Source organism: Molossus molossus, unplaced genomic scaffold (genome assembly GCF_014108415.1).
Source record: "Molossus molossus isolate mMolMol1 unplaced genomic scaffold, mMolMol1.p scaffold_m16_p_11, whole genome shotgun sequence".
Classification (NCBI taxonomy): Eukaryota; Metazoa; Chordata; class Mammalia; order Chiroptera; family Molossidae; genus Molossus; species Molossus molossus.
The window spans coordinates 66014673-66033627 of NW_023425346.1; positions in this window are offsets into that span (position 1 = coordinate 66014673).

Sequence of the window (18955 nt, forward strand, 5' to 3'; positions counted from 1 at the left end):
CACACACACACACACACACACACACATATGTGTGTGTGTATGTGTGTGAAATACAGTTTATTCTTGTATTATTATTTGTAAATTATTTTATTATTTTCCATACGAGCAACTGTAAATCTGCTTTTGCCAACCCCTGTGTGTATTTCCAAAATTATGCGCTAGGTTGTATGTTCCAGATGTTAGTGTTATAAGAGAGATAAGACATCAATATTGATGTGAACTGAAGTAGTTGGTGAGGAAAACTTGAAAGCTGAAAGCCTTTAGAAGGGAAGGAAGATGGAGAAAAATATTCTGATTGTGGAAACATAAAAAGGAAATCTAATTTTGTGGTAGTTGATAATCACACAAATAAATGTAGGTTACATGTTTCTAAGAACGAATAGTGACTTTTTAAGTCAGTGAATCACATGAGAAAAGTTTAATTTTAAGATTCTTAATATGGCTAGGGAACACTGGATGAGTTGTAAGAAAGACGTTTAAAATTTCTTTCCTAAATGTGTTACTCCTGAGGGCAATTCTATAGTTAATCTGTCAGTTCTAAGCCTGCAATTTGGTTTGTTAGAATGTATTTATTGACTGTTTGAATGAACTGACGAATGAGTGAACGTGTTTGAGGAAATATTAGCGAATGATTTCATTTCTGCCTAGTTTGTAGCTAGTGGAAAGAGCATCATCCTTACCCTACTAATGAGAGATAAACCAGAAAAAAAAAAAAAATGAAAATTGTATTGAAAGCATAGAAAGCCAAGTTTTGCAGAGGACTAATAGTCTGAAGTTAAGGAGGGAAAGTTTCTGCCCCCAAGGAGAAATTGAGCGCTTGTACTTGCTCTATTGTGGCATAGGAAAAAAGAAAGACAGGTCCACATGTAAGCAAACAGGATACTAACACGTCCCTGAAGGCCAAGTACTGGCTAATTTAACAGTATAGAGGCCATGAAAATGAGATAAAAAGAGTTTGCACCCATTCACAGCCCCTTTCCTCAGAACTCCATTGTATGCTCATGAAAAGATTAAAGACAGGACTGGAAACCAGCAAGTGCTACCTACCTCCAAGGAGCAGGGATAGGGACATTGGTCAGGCCCCTACAGAGGACATGGACTCTCTCCTAGAACCATTAACCAACAGAGGGAGGAGGAGTAAATCCTGATATCCCCAGAGCACAGGGAAACAATATAGATAAAGAAATCTCTACTCACTGGGAGGATGAGAAAAATCTCCTGAGCCAGGGATAATACAAAAACCAGCAGAAACTCAAGGCAGAATTTGGCCTGTCTGCATAGGAAAAGTGACAGCTAGGTCTAGAAAACTCTCACACTGGAGGCCCAAAAGTGAGGTTGGAACAAAATGACAGCCCAGTGACTCTTCCATTGCCCCAGAGACCAGAAGAGCTCCTCCAGGCAGGACCGCAAGCATCAGAGAGCCACCGCTGGGGAAAGGTCACATGTTTTAAGAGAGAGTATGTCTGTTGTGCAAGCATATGTGGAGAACTGAAAACTGAGGACGGAGCAGCATTGTGAGAATTCCCGCTCCCACCTAAATACAGGCAATCAGTAGACTAGTTTGAAGCTGGTGTAACACTGAAGGAAAAGAGCAAAGACAAAACCTAAATCTAGCTCCACTCTGGTTAAGGTTGGTTCAGCCCCACATGCTGCTACATAAAAAGAAGAATACATATTTCCTCAGGCTCTTCAGCTCCACCTAAGATTTTTAGTATTCGATCAAAATTTACTAGACCCCTGCCCCCAACACACAAAATAGTAAAAAATGGAATAAAACTCATTGACAAATAGTTAACAGCCTCATACTCGGAGACAATTCCAATATTGGAACTAAGAGTGTGGATTTAAAAATAACTATGATGAATATGCCTAGAATCTAGTGGAAAGCATGAACATGGTGAACATGGAGGAACCTAACTGGAGAGGTAAAACTATAAAAAGACATCAAATATAATGTTAGACATGAAAATTATAATATCAGAGATGAAAAATTGCTTTGATGGGCCCTTTGGTAACATTGACACAGTTGGGTAAATGATCAGTGACCTGAAAAACATCAAAGGAAATCACTCAAATGAATACACCAAGAGAACAGAGGGAAAAAAAATCACATAAGCAAATAGTGCAGGTAAACAGAATAAATACTTCTACTGTTATCAATAATAACGACTCATATAATGCATACATCAGTAGATACATCATGTTCAAATGATGAAGGCAAAACATAAGAAAATCTTTAAGGCAGCCAGAGAAAAAGACATCTTAATTATAGATGAGCAAAGAAACAAATATACAAGTTGTTTTGCCAGAAACAATGCAAACTCAAAGACAATACTGCAATAACTTTAAACAGTGGAAGGAGTCAAAAAGAACCCCATCATCTACACCAAGTAAGAATATGTTTATAACTGAAAGTAAAATAGATTTTTCCAGATAAATAATAGCCACAAGAATTTATTTCTAGCAGAAATATGCTTCAAAATGTGTTAAAACAGGTTTTCAAAGTCCAAGGAACAATGCCAGAAAAATACACCTGCAAAAAAGAAATATGACATGCTCTGAAAATGGTAAAAATGAAAGTAAATATCCAAGTCATTTTTGCTTAATTTTAATTGTTCTAAGAGGTAATTTACTGTTAAAGACAAAACCAAGTGCCAAAATATAGGGATAGATAACATATAAAGTAAAGTATGGAACTGCACTAGGACAAAGGATAGGAGAGAGAAATTGGAAGAATACTATTCTAAGATTCATAGACCATATAATGTGACATATTAAAACAAAGTAGACTGTATTAAGACACATACTCCATATTTAAAGAAAATTCCAAAACAGAAGTTACAAAATAGATATATTATGAAGTCAACAGTGAAGATATAATGTGATAATAAAATGCACTCAATCCAAAAGAATGAAGAGATTATAACTAGAAAATCACTACAAATGTGAAATTAAATGTCAACATAGTGACAATTATATTAAATGTAAATGATCTTAATATCTCAATCAAAAGTAGTGATTGCTAGATTGAATTTATGAGATCTAAATATACTATCTTTACAAGAAATCCACTTTATATATGAAGACATATATAAATTAAAAGTTAAGAGATTAAAAAATATAATACCATAAAATTTATCAAAAGAAGTCTGAAAAAGTTATATTGATGTCAGAGAAATGACTTCAGTATATGAAATGCATTTCCAGAGATACAGGAAGATATTACATAGTCCATTGTGTGTGTGGGGGTCCACATGGCTGTGAGCCATCTGGGCAAGTGCAGGAGTGTGAGAGCCCTGTGAGCCACCAGTTGGGCTTGAGCAGCAAGAGAGCAAGAAGGCCAAGAGAGGGACAAGAGAGGGAAATCCCTTTGTTACAGTGGTTCTCAACCTTCTTAATGCTGCGACCCTTTAATACACTTCTTCATCTTGTGGTAACCCCCAACCATAAAATTATTTTTTTGCTGCTACTTCATAACTATAATTTTGCTACTGTTATGTCTTAGGTGACCCCTGTGAAAGGGTTGTTTGGCTCCCAAAGGGATCGTGACCCACAGGTTGAGAACCACTGGAGGAGTTGAAGTATCTCAGATTTCATGCCCTTGCAGTAGCCACACCAATCCTGGCCAGTTATCCATTGCCAGGTGTGACTGACAGGTAAGTGTCTTCTCACATCAACCAAACCTTACTGGACATGTGTCTATTGTCCAGTCTCTTCCCCCGTGGATCTGTGGGGAAAGACATGGAGAATGTTAAACTGCAGCTTCCTGGCAAAGCTGTGTAAATGGCATGCCTATACTAACTAGTCTCCCCTTTGCTCCTTTTATGTTAATTAATAATCAGGTTGTTACAATGGTATCAATAGCAGAGCCAAACACTAAACACAGAAAACTGCAGTAGAGAAATACTGGTTATTTTATTATGAATGGGAAGTTAATGCTCAAAGGCCCAAACTCCCAGATAGTGATGGTATGTAGATTGCAGACTATATAGGGCAAAAGCACAAGAATTGTAGGTTAGAGATTCAGGGTCATGCCAGGAGCAGATTGGTCAGAGGTGAAGTAAAGATAATGAATCATTTCTCCAGGTCTTGAGGACAACTCTAAGTTCAGGGTCAGTATCTCTTTGTCAGGTTTCATGGGAAAGTAGCTTGGGGTCATTTCACCTAAAGACTCAGGAGCTGGACAATAAACTTAGACGTTATCTTTAGCCTGCCAGAGGTCAAAATTTTGTGGTCACTAGTCCAGTCCAGGCTACTCTCTTTTGCTACCTTGGTGGTTACTGATTATTGGGAAAGGCTAGGTCTCTGAGCCATATATATTTATAGAGAGAGATTTCTAGAGCAAGGATTCCAAACTAAATTTAATCAAAGTCACAAGGATCCTTGTTTTCAACTTTAAGAATGAAATGGTTATATTACAAATGAAGAAAAGACTACAAAGAATAATCTAGAAAAAGAAGAGAGGATTAAATTAAAAATAATCTAAAGAAAAAAATTAATAAAAATAAGAGCATCAGTAAATGAAATCCTGACCAAAAATTATTGATAAAACCAAATGCTGGTTTTTTGAAAAGTTCAATATGATGAATCTTCAGCCAGACTGATGAAAATAAAAGGTATAAAAATAATTACCAGTATGATCAGTGAAAACAAGGACATCACTACAGTTATACTGATAGTAAAAGTAAAATAATAGAGTATAAACAACTTTATTCCAATATATTTGTCAATTTCTATGACATGAATAATTCTTTGAAAGTCACAAACTATCAAAGTTGCTCATGAAAAATATATAACTGAAATAATTGTCTTTGATATACTGAATTGTAGCAGATATCCTTACAACAGAGAAAGCTTTTGAATTCTTATATTTAAGAAAAAAATAACATTTATTGGACACAATCTATTCTAGATAATAGGAAAGAGGAGAACACTTCCAAACACATTTTATGAAGCCAGAATTACCCTGAGACAAATAGGAGACAAAGGAATTACAAAGAAAGAAAATTATATATAAACATCCTTCATGAATATTTTTGCAAAAATCTTCAACAAATATAAGATAATAAAATCCAAAAATATATATTAAGAATATTCATGAACAGATGGCTTTGTTCCAGGAATGCAAATTTAATGTAATATTTGAAAATCAATTTATGTAATTCCCTATATCAACAGACCCCAAAATGTTATTTCAATAGATGCAGTAAAAACATTTCCAAAAAAATTCAACATCTGATCTAATTTAAAAGTCTATAGAAACAAAAATCAACCTGATAGCTCTGGCCTGTGTGGCTCAGGTTGGGTGTCATCCTGTGCACCAAAAGCTCTCTGGTTCGATTCACAGTAAGGGCATATGTCTGGGTTTTGGACTCTACTCCTGGTACGGGGTGTGCAGGAGGCAGCTGATCGATGTTTCACTCTTACGTTGATGTTTCTCTCTCTCTCTCCCTCTCACTTCCTCTCTCTCTAAAAAATCAATTAAAAAATGTTTAAAAAAGAATCAACTTAATAAACTCTACAAAAAATCCCCTAAAGCTATTTTCCCTAAAATCAGTAATGGGTGAAGGATGTCCTATCTCATAACAACAAAGAACTAAATAAAGGGCATTTAGATGATAATACAAGGAATAAAATACTAATAGATAACATAGATTCCAACTTATAAAATCCCAGAGTCTATAGAAAATATAAATAAAAAATATATGAGGTTAGCATATTCATAGGACATAGGGTGAATACAAAAATTATTATACATGTATATATAAAAAGGAGTAAAAATTAAAATTTTATAGTCAAGTGGTAAGTTCAATACAGTGCTTAGACTATACTCATTACTCATATTTATTTGAAAATATTCAGAATAAAAAATTTGTTAGATTATGTAACACTTTTGCTCAAAACCCTCCATTATTTCCCATTTTATTATCAGTGAAAGTTCTTAAAAATCTGCACAGCACCCTCATATACTGTTCCCTTCCCATTCCCTCTGGTATCTCCTATTTTATCATTCTTATTTCAGTCTGTTCTAAAAATTAGCCTGATTGTTATTCTTCAAACACAAAAAGCAGGTTTTTGTCTCAAGGCCTTGCACGTAACCTGGAACATTCTTCTCCCAACGGTCATATGATTTTCTTCATTACCTCTTTCAGCAGGATTCTGGTTAAAGGCTGTCTTCTTCAATTACCCTGTGTAAACTAGCGCTCTTTTCTCAGGCCAATAATACTTCTCTTCTCTTGGTTATCAAATAATAAAACATAACTTGAAAATATGCTTTGGAATATTTCCCGTAAGATTATGGGCTAGGTTTTCCGAGAATTTCAACACATTTTTTACATACTGTAAATTAAATTGTACAAAGTAATGTGCACCATTGTTTTGGTCTCTGTAACTGATGTAAATTTTCCCACGTTTTTGAAGTCCCGCTAAAAGCCTAGGGGCTGGAAAGGATGGACAAGAGAGGAAGGGTAGATTGTAAAATACTTTGTTTACTTGCAATCTACCACAGTCTCTTCCAATGCAAAACAATTCTCTAGGTTTGTTTATTTTTTTTCTTTACCACTGACCCCACCCAACAAGTGTCTAGGGAGAGCAAAAGTCTTAAATGTCTTCATGATAAATAGGAAGGTATGTCTCAGATCTATGTGTGTGTGTGTTTGTGTGTGTGTGTGTGTCTGTGTGTACAGACACACAGTTGGTCCTTCTAATTATGGGCTCTATATCCAAAGATATAACCAACCAGGGATCAAAAATATATTTGAAAAATGTTACCTTCTTGCTGACGTGTACTTTATAGTTAGACCTACAATGGTTGCATCAGTACTGAATATGTATAGACTTTTTTTTCTTTTCATTATTTCCTAAACAATATAACTACTATTTGCATAACATTTACAGTGTGTTCAGTATAATAAGTAATCTAGAGATTATTTTAAGTGTATGGGACAATATGAGTAGGTTATATGCAAATAGTATGCTTTTTTATATAAGCAAGTTGAACATCCATGGGTCTTGATATCTGAAGGGGTTTCTGGAACCAACCCATTGTGGATAATGAGGAATGACACACACACACACATTTAATTCCCTGAGTCTTCAACAACCTACATTGCCTAATTTTATATATGGTACAATTTAAGGCATGTTCTCTCCATGATGCTTCCAGGGATCTGGAACATCTTTCCAAGTTGATTAATCACTCCTGCAATTTTTGAGGGCCCATAAGTCTTTCCAAAATCTAAACATGACACATGCCCAGTCCATGTGCCCCCAATTAAGCCTGGGACAAAAATTCTCCCTGGTTCTCTCTCTCTCTGTCTCTCTCTCTCTCTCTCTCTCTCTCTCTCTCTCTCTCCCCCTCCCTAAGAGTCACACACTTCAAATTTAATGCCAGAATTAAAGGGCTGTAAGAAAAAAAAATTAATTTTTAATTCTTTCTTCTCTTCCACTCCAAAGGATCTGCTTTCCTTCTTCTTATCCTGGATTAACTCAAATTGCTCTTTAGCTAAATATCCTGTTAGAGTACATCCATTTTCTTTGGTGGCACTAAGGTTCATGTCTCATTCCAAATGACAGGCAGTTAAAGAGGATGAAATTAATGCTGAAGGTGGTAAAAAACACAATATTTACATTTTTCAAAATATAATACTCATTATTTTATAAAACATATTATCTCATTTATCTGGGGTTCTTCATTACCACTTATTTTTAAATTATATCTTAGCATCATTTTCTACGTTTTATTAGTTCCCAGTTTCTTATACTCAAGAATAATCATTAAGAATCGCCATGTTTTAAATCACCATTCTTCACTTTTATAATTAATGAATATATTGTTTTTTAAACTTTGTTAGAATCTGAACATTTTTTTTCTTTTTTTAATATATGTTTTTATTCTCAGCTTCTTTTATGTTACTAAGAACCCATATGGATTAATAGCAACTTTAATCTTTGATGCAGTTCAATAATTACACCTCTGTTAAGTCCACATAAATCCTATCTGCTTTTAACATGCCAACAAACAGCTGCTTGTTTATCCTGAGATTCCCATACTTTTATATTCAAGTTTTAATCATCATCTTTTCAAATTCAGTGAGTCCTATTCAGGTGCACTTCTTAAGAGATAATCTTTTCCATTTATTAGGTAAATGAACAGTAAATTTTAAATATTTCTTAATTATAACTATGTACATTTGATACAGTATAAAAATTCCAATACCTTTTAATGATTCACATTGGGAAATACAGAGTCTAATAAAATAGATGGTTCCTCAACAAGAATGACTTAAAGATATACTCAATGTGTCAGTCAGAGCTTTCCAGAGAAACATAATCAACAGGATATCTATCTATCTATCTATCTATCTATCTATCTATCTATCTATCAATTATCTATCTATCTATCTATCTATCTATCATCTATCTATCTTCTATCATCTATCATCTATCATCTATCATCATCATCATCTATCATCTATCTATTTATCTATTTATCTATCTATCTATCATCTATCTATCTATCTATTGAGAGAGATTTTTAAAAATTGATTCAAACAACTGTGGAGGTACAAGTACAACATCTTTAGGGTACACTGACAGTCTTGAGACTCAGGGAAGAGTTTCAGTCCAAGACCAGGCATAAATTCCTCTTGGTTGGATTAGGTAAGACTTTATTTAATTCAGGCCTTTGATAGGATTTTTATCCTTCACATACAGAATATAATCTGCTTTATTCAAAGTCCACCTATTTAAATGTTAATCTTATTAAAATATTTTGCAGAAACATCCAGGATAATGTTTAACCAAATATTTGCAACATGGCAGCCAATTTGACACATAAAATTAACCATCGCACTAACACAACCCTGAAATCCTTCATATCTTAGATATGAGCTGAGTAAATTACATTTTATATATTACAATTATATGTATCTTCACATATTTGTCACTCAAATTGTTAGTTGCAGAAAGACAGCACCAGGGGCTAGCCTCAGTTAAACAACCTCAGTTTTTGAATTCCAACTAAGAGAAGAATTCAGAGCCAATACTCAAATTATAAGAGCAAGCTTGTAAGCCACAGAGGTAGAAGAAAGGAGCCTTTAAAGAAATGGGCTCAGGAAACAAGTTACAGCAAAAAAAGGCCCTTGGAGCTTAGAGGAGGGAAGGGGGGGGGGGGGAGAGAGAGAGAGAGAGAGAAAGAGAGAGAGAGAGAATGCCTTAGAGAAAGAAAGGGGTAGAGAAAGGCACAGGCCTGTTCCATAGAAAGAGCTAAGAAGGGTCCTCAGTCCTGAGGTCTTCTATCTGGAGGTCTCAGGGGAGGATCTCAATAGAACATTCATCAGTTTTTCCTGGTGTGCCTCTTCAAGGCCGTGGTCTCCACTGGTTGGTAGGTCATTAGTCAATGCAGCTGGTCCTGAGGTCAGCCATGGTGTCACTCCATCTGATTTGCTGCCTCTCTGGGCCTGGAGCTGAAACACACCTGAAGCCTAGATATCCTCTTCCAGAGGTTTATGCTTAAGAGAGTGATTGTGCAAGAGGCTACAGTTTTGCCCATTGCTAGATACTCAGGGCTCTCTGCCCTGGTGACTCTCTGCACCTGACCTATCATTTCTATGCTGCTCATGAGGAACTGCCTACTACCAGATAGTGGGAAATGTGACATACCAATTAGTTCCTCTTTGCTCTCTTAAAATGACAAAGACCCTTTGTTCACAGTCACACCTTGCAAAAATCATTACATTGTTTAGCAGACACCATTTATGTGTGTTAGACTGCACACTATACTGGATGACTAATAGGTCTCTCTCTGTGAGTCTGGCTGTGTGAATATATATATGTGTGTTGGAAAGGTGGGATGATTTTCTACCTCTGGATGATATAATAAATTCACAAAAAGTTTATTTTCTTTAATCTTGCCTTTTCTTTTGATTTTTTTTTTCCTTTGACTTAAACAGGCCTCACCCAGCCACCTGACTCACCCACCTCTCTCTCCCTTGCTTAATCCAAATCCTCAGGATAATAAGGCTCTGGTAAGCATCCAATAGTTTTAGGAAGGTCTTGTGTCTATTGACTACAGAGACAGAGTTGTAAATCATACTAAACATAATATCTTTTATAATTGTTTAAAATGTCTTCAATTACTGTTTATATCAATTTTATCTTGTATTACTCTCAGGCATAGAGCATAGTGGTTAGACAACCATATACTTGACAAAGTGCTTCTCCTGATATTTTTAGTACCTACCTGGCACCTTGCATAGTTTTTGCAATATTTTTGAATATATTTCCTATGCTGTATTTTATATCCCTGTGATCTTGACCTCAGCTGAATTTTGGCTCTGGACCCAGGAGAGCAGAATGAGCCCACTGAAAAATCCTTGCAAAATCAGAACAATGCCATGGCTGACATCAGGACCAAAAGCAGTGATCAGTTACCCCCACCCTGCAACCAATCAATCAGTAGAGACCACAATCCTAACTCCTTTAGTCACCATGATTAATTATTTTTTCCCAGTATAATCCATCCCCCGGAATCCATTAATTCACCTGTGACTCCAGCCATGACACCATCTCCTTAACTAATAAATTCTTACTTTCTGGGCTGCAAAATCCTGTATGTGTCTCATTGGACTTCAAACTGCACAGGCAAATAAACCCTTCAATTCAGTAGCAGTATTGTTAAAATTAATTTAAAGGCAAGTGCTTGTAAGAATTGTGTAGTCTAAAATTCTCCGAAATATAGAAATCAACTCAAATGCTTTTCAAGTTCACACAACCTAAGATTCTTAGTAAAAAAAAGCTAGCTTAAGTTTATTGGTTAAAGTAAAACAGACATGTCTTTATTTTGCCTGGGTATTACAAAAATTAGTTCATGTTAATAATTGACTTTTGTATCTATAAAAAATACATCTAGAGGTTATAAAATGTCCAAGCTAAAGAATGCTGATTGATTACTTAATAGTTTTCATTAGACATTAAGGTTTTGAGGGTTAAAAATATCGATATATGTAGGAAGATTTCGAGGTTATATTCTTTTGGTAAATAAAGCTTTTAATTAAATGAATAATCAGGACTATGGGAATCTCAGGACAGCTGCTTGATTTTTCCTTGCTCCTTTGCTCTCCATTTTTATGTTTTCCATTTCTTCATTCATTTAGTGCATTTTAGCTGAGCTTAAATGAAGGAACTTATACACTGACATTACCAAAAGGAGACATCTGATACTGTTGCCAAGGTTTGATAGAGTTTCTTCAAGTAACCGCTTCCATTCACAGAGAGCTCCCAGGAGACAAAAACTTTAGATAATTGTTTTTTGGAAAGAACATCAAATAAAAGACACTCTCCAACCTTGTTAGAATAAACCTTATTAGGAGCCAAACTGCAAATGGACATCTACCACATCTATAGATGTCAAAGACTTCTTGAGGATGAGAACCTGCCAACACCTAAGGTAGACAACTCTCCCAAGACATCAGCAATCGTTGCATACCTATAGATTAATATGGAACTCAGAATTCATCCTGTTTGTCTTTATGTCTGTTACTGATGTCAGTCATTGTAATAGTTATACTGTTTTTTTCTATATAGTCCAACTGTTTATGAATACCAAACATGTATAACTGTTAATACTTTTTTCATAGCTTGTGTTATAATAGATGTCAAATATAGAGAATATGAGACAAAAGGAAAACTTAGTTTATAACAGTTCACAGGACAGCAATGGTCCAGAGTGTTTTTTCACAATAAAGGCCATAAGATCTATCTTCCACTTACCTGTCCTTGTTATTGGAATATTCAGCCTCAACTCAGATCTCATGGTTATAGTATTGCTCCATCCCCAATGGCAAGATGGCTTGTATACTGAATCTTCCTAGAAAAGAGCCTTCGTAGTGCTGTGAGATCACACTATCAAACTAAAATAGTCATCAATGCATCCTTTGGATTGATTTTTGATTGAAAAAAGGGTGAACTGTGTATGAAAAAGGGGTTCTATGGAAAGCAGTGTCATAGGATGATCTGATCATAAATGTCTAATTGCAGCGCTCATGATAGGTAGCCATGCACCAAGCGTATACCTTCTTTAGTAAAAGGTTTATTATTACCTTAAGCAAGTCCTATCTTTTGTTTTTGTGCATCTAGGTTAACATACCTTTGGAATAAACTGTAACCAACCCCACAGAATTGTAACTATCCTGCAATCCTGTCCCCATGTTACTTCCTTTCACTTTTATGTACTTTTTCTTACCTCCTCAATTTCAGTGCATAAAAGAAGCAGCAAAACTTATGTTTGGAAGCATTTGAGATCTTAATCCTTGACATATGTCATCAATTTTGCTCTAATAAATTCTTAGAAAAATTCTCTACAGGTTTGGACATTTCTTACATCGACACTATGTAAGACTGCAAAAACAACCATACTGTTATTCTCACTATCATTTAATATCATTAGTAAACTATTTAAAAGTTTAAATTTTAAATATTGCAAAGTATAATCTTAGATTATAAGACAATGCATAAAATTGGGAAAAGTTTAGTTTCTCATTTTATCACAAGCAGCTAAAAGTTCCGCAATGAGCATTAGTGAATTCCACCTTATGAGAATAATAAGCTCCAGCTCTCCTCCTTTCCATCAAACGAGCTTGCCCTTCCCCTCAGGGGTATACACCACATCTACTTTATTTTTCTGTTTTGAAAATATAGGTAATTTTTTCTCTAATTTAAAACAGTAACAAACAACAAAGTGAGTGGTTCTTATTACTCATGGAGGAAAGAGCATGTGGCAGTATTACGTATTTGGGGAATTTTAATATTTTTTGATGTGTATAATTCAAAAGAATGTACTCATTCTGAAAGGAAAAACCAACCAACAAACAAAAAAACCGACAAAATATTGCCTATAATTTTAAGGACTTCACAGTCTCTGGAGCTCAGGGACACTGGGATCAGAACTCTTGTTCAATCTTGGCTAACAGATGTTTATCTTCTAGTCAAATACCTTCAAATGGCTTCCTTTTGCCTCACGGCAGAAGTGATGAGAGATGACATGTGCCTCTCTGAGGTCTCCACTGACATACATCCTTGAGATCTGCTATATCAAATACCCCCAGCCAGGTTAGGTTCATAATACCACAGGATAAACCGGAAGGAAAGAAGCAATTGGCCTCAGTAGATCTTGTCACAAGCAGTATTGCGGTGGGGAGACTTAAAAACATTTGAATTTCAAAGAAATATTAGTCTTAGGCACATAGGTTTTATACATGGATTAACACAACCTTGCTTTCTGTGAAAAAAGATTCTGGTAGGTGTTTGCTATTTAAATCTTCTCAGGTAATTAGTCCCTAAGTGCCTCCCTTTTCAGACTCCAGCTGTTCATGCTAATGAGATGTTACTCGGTGTCAGGAATTCCAAGCCTCCAGCATCAAGTGGTTAACTAATAACGGGGTGCTTGAGAAGTGGCACACGTAAAGGCAGGTGATGAACAAATTAAACTTAATTATCACTTTCTCTCCACTGGCAAAAAAAGACAAGTGAGATCTATAGTATTAGTATTAGTATTAGTATTAGTATTAGTATTAGTATTAGTATATTAGTATTAGTAGTGAGTCCCTCTCTGAAGAAGCATCTACCAGAGAGAAACGTGAAAAGGTTAACATTTCAGGCATAATCAGAGAAAAGTTATTTCTTGAGATGTACAATCTGATTCTGGAAAATATTAAACCCACAAAAATAATCAAATATTTATAAAACATCACCTCTCATATCTCACATTTACATGTTTACATGAAAAGTTCTAGTTGGCCAACATAAAGAACCATAAAAGGTGAGTTGAGTTCCATGTTTTATATACTGTACCTTCACTAATATTGTTTTGCCTGACTTGGCCTAGGAGTGAGTGCAGCATAGCTTTAGAAGTTGATTATCTGTGTAAAGGGTCTTGAATTTAATATTTAATTTATAATTTAATGTGTCACAAAGACACATTTAGAAAGTTCTGAATAAATATGTTACAGAGCACATTCTGATTAAAATGCAGTAAAACTAGAAATAAATTTCAATTTAAAAATATATGGAAACATTGAACATCATTGTTCTAAATTAATTACAAGATAAATGAGTAAATCAAAATTGAAAATACAAGATGAAGTTTTGAAATTAAGTGCCTCAAATCCAAATTTAAGGATATTGTAAAGCTGTGTTTTATCACTAAACAAAATAATTAAATAAAGTCATTAAATGTTAAATGAAAGAAACAAAAAATTAAAGGTTAAGATATTAGCCCTGGCCAGTTTCTCTCTCCCTTTCTCCCTCCTACTCTATCTGAAAATCAATGAAAAAAAAAAAATATCCTCGGGTGAGGATTAAAGTAAACACTATTTTGAGATATGATTTCTTAAGTGTTTCGGAATCAGGACATACAATGATGGATGAAGATATAATTTAGAACAAATAGTGTCATTTTTTGAAAAATATATTCATTCATTTAATGAAGAATCATTTAATTCAGCTTTTTTATTATAATGGAAAAAATCCCTAAATCATCAGAAGATTTTTTTTTTCAAAGATCTTGTTCCTAGTTATTGTATGAACTGCAAAATAAAATGATGTTTCTCGCTCATCCCCAAGTCAGTTTTGTTTTGATTTTCCCCTACAAGAAGCTGGTCTACCATACTAGAAAATGAACAAAGAAGACAAGTTGGATTGTGGTCCGTGGCCTGTACAGGAACTTTACACATGTCTAAACTGTCTGTTCTTTTGTTGGGAGAATTTTAATTTATAAAGCCTTAGCCCTTTCTTTCACTATCTTTGGCCTATTTCTCCTTTCTGTCTGTCTGTCTGTTTTTGTTCTAACTGCCCCTGTTGGAATTTTGAAAGTGAGGGCTCCCCACTAATTTTCAGAAGGGATGATTACAGAAGGATCAGTGCACAACCTGTTCTGGGGCATCTCTGCTGCCGCCGACCACGCGGACATGAGGTCTTGCTCATCCTCATGGCCCCATGCGTCTGCTGCAGCCTCGACATTCCTTGACACGTTGGAATTATCATACCATCATCAACAAACATGTTAATGCAATTAAAGAACAAAGGTACATTCAACAGATAAACTTATTCTTGCATGTTTTTTTTTCTGTTGTGAATAAACAATGTTTCTATTCTAAGACAGAAATAATTTTTCTTCCAAAATTTTTGGCTAGTACTTTATTTTAATTTTACTTCATTCATGGAAAAGAGAACGGGGACTACTAGAGAAGATGACTAAAATAAATAAGAATTATGGAAACACCAACTATAATATAAACAATGTTACATGAAATCCTTTTTAATTAAGAGCTGTGAAGGGTCTGAGATTTCATTTACTGGGAGGTAACAAGTTAGGCTGCCACAGTTTTACGGAAGAGCAATAGTTATTCTCAGCCGTAACAGTAGCCTGAGTATCTGCATTCGGTGAAAGTTCTCTGAGCCCAGTTCCAGCAGCTTAATGTGAAAAAGACCCAGATGGCATCTGCGCATAGCTGTTACACTGAAGAAGAGGAATGCTGAATTTAGAGAACCTGCTTTTTTAAAAAAAAATAATGGACAGTAAGCAAGGCAACCCTTTCATCTAAAAAGAGAACTTATCATTGGTTGTTCACTATTCAAACACCAGTGAGAAATCATCCAGAACCAAAGGTAGTTATTGGCTTGCTTACAAGTCATGCTGAAACACGAAAGACACATGGACAATCGTCTATCAACAACTTCTACATTATACAAATGTTGTCTTAAGATCGCCTTGTAGAGTCATTTTCGGAAACTATTAGAAATAGAAGGAAAGTCAAGCCCCATTTGAAAACAAATGAGTGTTATATTTTAATTAGGTCAGCTCTGAAAGAAAAATAGAAAATAAAGCCAGTGTAGCATTCACTAACATTTCTTTTGCTCTTTCTGAGTACCACTCCCTTGGCTTCTCTGTGATTTCATTTCCAAGGTCTGTACCAGCAACTCTCTTTGGAGAACCTCCCTTGGGGTACTGATGCCACTTTGCCTACACTGGTAGAATTGAAAGAGGCTGAGAGTTTATGTTTCGTGATGCTGCTCTTAGCCAATGATTGATTGGTGCTTGAATTGAAAGCTCACTGTGCTTCTAACCAAGAAAAACACTGAAGTGGAGTTTACACTTCCAAGTTTTCCTGAGGGGTCAGGCTATATTTACCCACCCTGAACGTTCTGGAAATAACATACTTCCTGACTTCCATTGCCTTTTCTGTTTTTACTTTTTACCTTGCTAGTTCCTCCTGAGAGCATATTTCAAATAAATCAATTTAACAAAAAATTCTTCTCAGATTCTGCTTCTCGTTACCCATGTAAAAACAGGAAGATGAAAGAAAATGATAGCTCCCACTGTTGAGGGCTTACTGTATGCCAGTACTGTGTGAGCACTTGATTTCACCCCCATAACAGCAGCATGAGGTGGGCATTAGCATTTGCTTTTTCTTAGGAGAAAGAGAGGTTCAGAGAGGTTAACTTGTCCAAGTCCCATAGACAGCAAGTGACAGAGCCAGATTCTGGATCCATCTCCATCAAAAGACCCTGCTTCTGAATACTGTATTAGACATGGTCAGGAAGACAGGAAAATGGAGATCTCTCTCTCTCTCTCTCCCTTCCCTTTCTCCTTCCTTCCCTCCCTCCCTCTTTTGCCCTATAGGGTTTAGAAAATCTAGTTCAACATTTAGCAACTCTGAAGAATATTTTCATGAGTTTTTGGGTTAATGGTAACAGTCAAAGAATACAACCCGTGGACATATTTTAGCAGAAATATATATATATGCAATGCTTCCCAATGTTACTGATGCCACTCTATTTTATACACATACCCCATCTAAGAGTAGCTTTGTAATCAGTGTTTCTCAAATGTTAAGGTGAATAAAAATATAAGAATTCATCAGTCAATAGAGGTAAGAATTATTGAATCAAGCTTATAGAAAGTCCAGATCCACATGTGTCAAACCAGAGGTTTTGATTCAACAAGTGTGACTTCTAGGAAATCAAAAGAGGTGAAAAAGAAAATCAATTAAAACTTAAAATATAGACATTAAGTCATCCTTACATAACAATGTAGTAGAAAATACTTATAAATTCATTATCACATTCTAATGTTCTTTTTCTTTTTGTCCTTTACTTTCATTGCCTTTTTTTTCTTTATTCCGTATCTCTAATATAGATATATTTCAGTTAGGGGTACAAGACCTGATTCTTAGACTATGTTAGATTACGTGACTTATAATATGTGTTAGGTGAATGTGATAACCACTACACTATGGAAGCTGACCTATAATATGTGGAAGCCTCTAATGAGGTTCCCGTTTGTTGGTAGATGTTGCAATACTTCTACCTCCGCTGAGTAGAGGCCACTGCGATGAGCCACTTTAAAGTGTCCAAGAACAGACTTTGCAAGGGAAAGCATATATTTCCAGAGTCATATAGACAAATATTTTGTTAAATTCTAACTCACCAGACTGACACAGAAGCACATTTCTTGATTTGAGATCTTTGTATCATCAGCAACTATCTGAAATGACTTGATTAATCCTGCATGAAGGGGTCTTAGGCCCTCCCTTCTGTTCTCAGTGGGAACTTGCCTTTGTTTGATCACAGCACTCCCGTGAATGAGAAGGAATAGAAAGCCTGCCATCCAGTCTTGCTGCTGCCATTCCACGGAGTGTGAGAGAGTTCAAAATGCTGGGTCGAATGCCACATCTACCACAATTTATTTAAAATTAGTATTATTTTTAACAAACAAAATAATTACAAGAGACTTTATAAACTATAAATGTGTTTTAATTTACAGTTCACTAATTAAAGAAAAAAAGCAAAAACAGCATAAGGACACAAGAGAACATGTAAAGGTTCTGTTTTAGAGGAAATAATATATAAAATTATTCAATAGAAATTTGCCTTATATTGATTGGTTAATAAAATAGTATAAGAACAAATAAAGTTATTTTATTAAAAGTTGAAAATTTAAAAATGACTATAAAATTGATAAATTTTGAATGATTTTAATCTAATTTGTTATCTCAGTGAAAGCATGTTAAATGATAAGAAATACAGAACATTTGATTCTCATAGTAATGTATCAGTATAATATACTCAATACACTAAAATTTATACTTATTATGACGATCAAAGAGCAGATAGTCTACATAAAGTTAAAATATTAGACCTCTACAAAAGCTCAGATTTCTTTAAACCTAGTATTGTTCAACTAATATCTTTTAGACTTATGAGTAACTACAGTCATTTTTTTCATATGGTGTAGTGTTTGTCTTATGCAAGATTTCTTATATAATCATGTTTCCTCACATTGCTCATATTCAACTGTACCACATACAATGATACTAAAAGATTAAATGTCACATTTGTTTCACTAGAAAATCCCATCAGCACTTTAATTGAATAACATCATTAACAACATTAAACTGCTTAATAGAAGTTTAGCCCAATGAAAGTTCCAAACATACATTCAGATCTCTAAATTAGTAAGGAATATAAATTGCACATAATTAATTGGCTAGTACTTTGTTTTATATCTAGTCAAATTTTCATGTATTTACAGTAGCTTTGGACATCATGATAAAATCTAAAACTATTTTTATGGTTAATAACCATAACTTCATCCTTTTTTTTTTGCCCCTTCATAGATATTGTAAAAAGTTTTGCTTATACTTTCTTGCCCATAATTGTCTCTTAAATTCAGTGCAATATGGCTTCTAGACCCACTATTCTATTGAAATAAGTATCAAAATTAATCAACAAAAATGACTTAGGTCATTAAATAAAAACTGCATAGTTCTCACATATTTGATCACTGAATGCTACTGAAAACTCTTAATATATTTTTTTCACTTAAAGCTACCTCTTGCCATTATTTCCATGGTGCTATAATTCTCTACTTTATATCCTAGCTCTGTGGAGATTT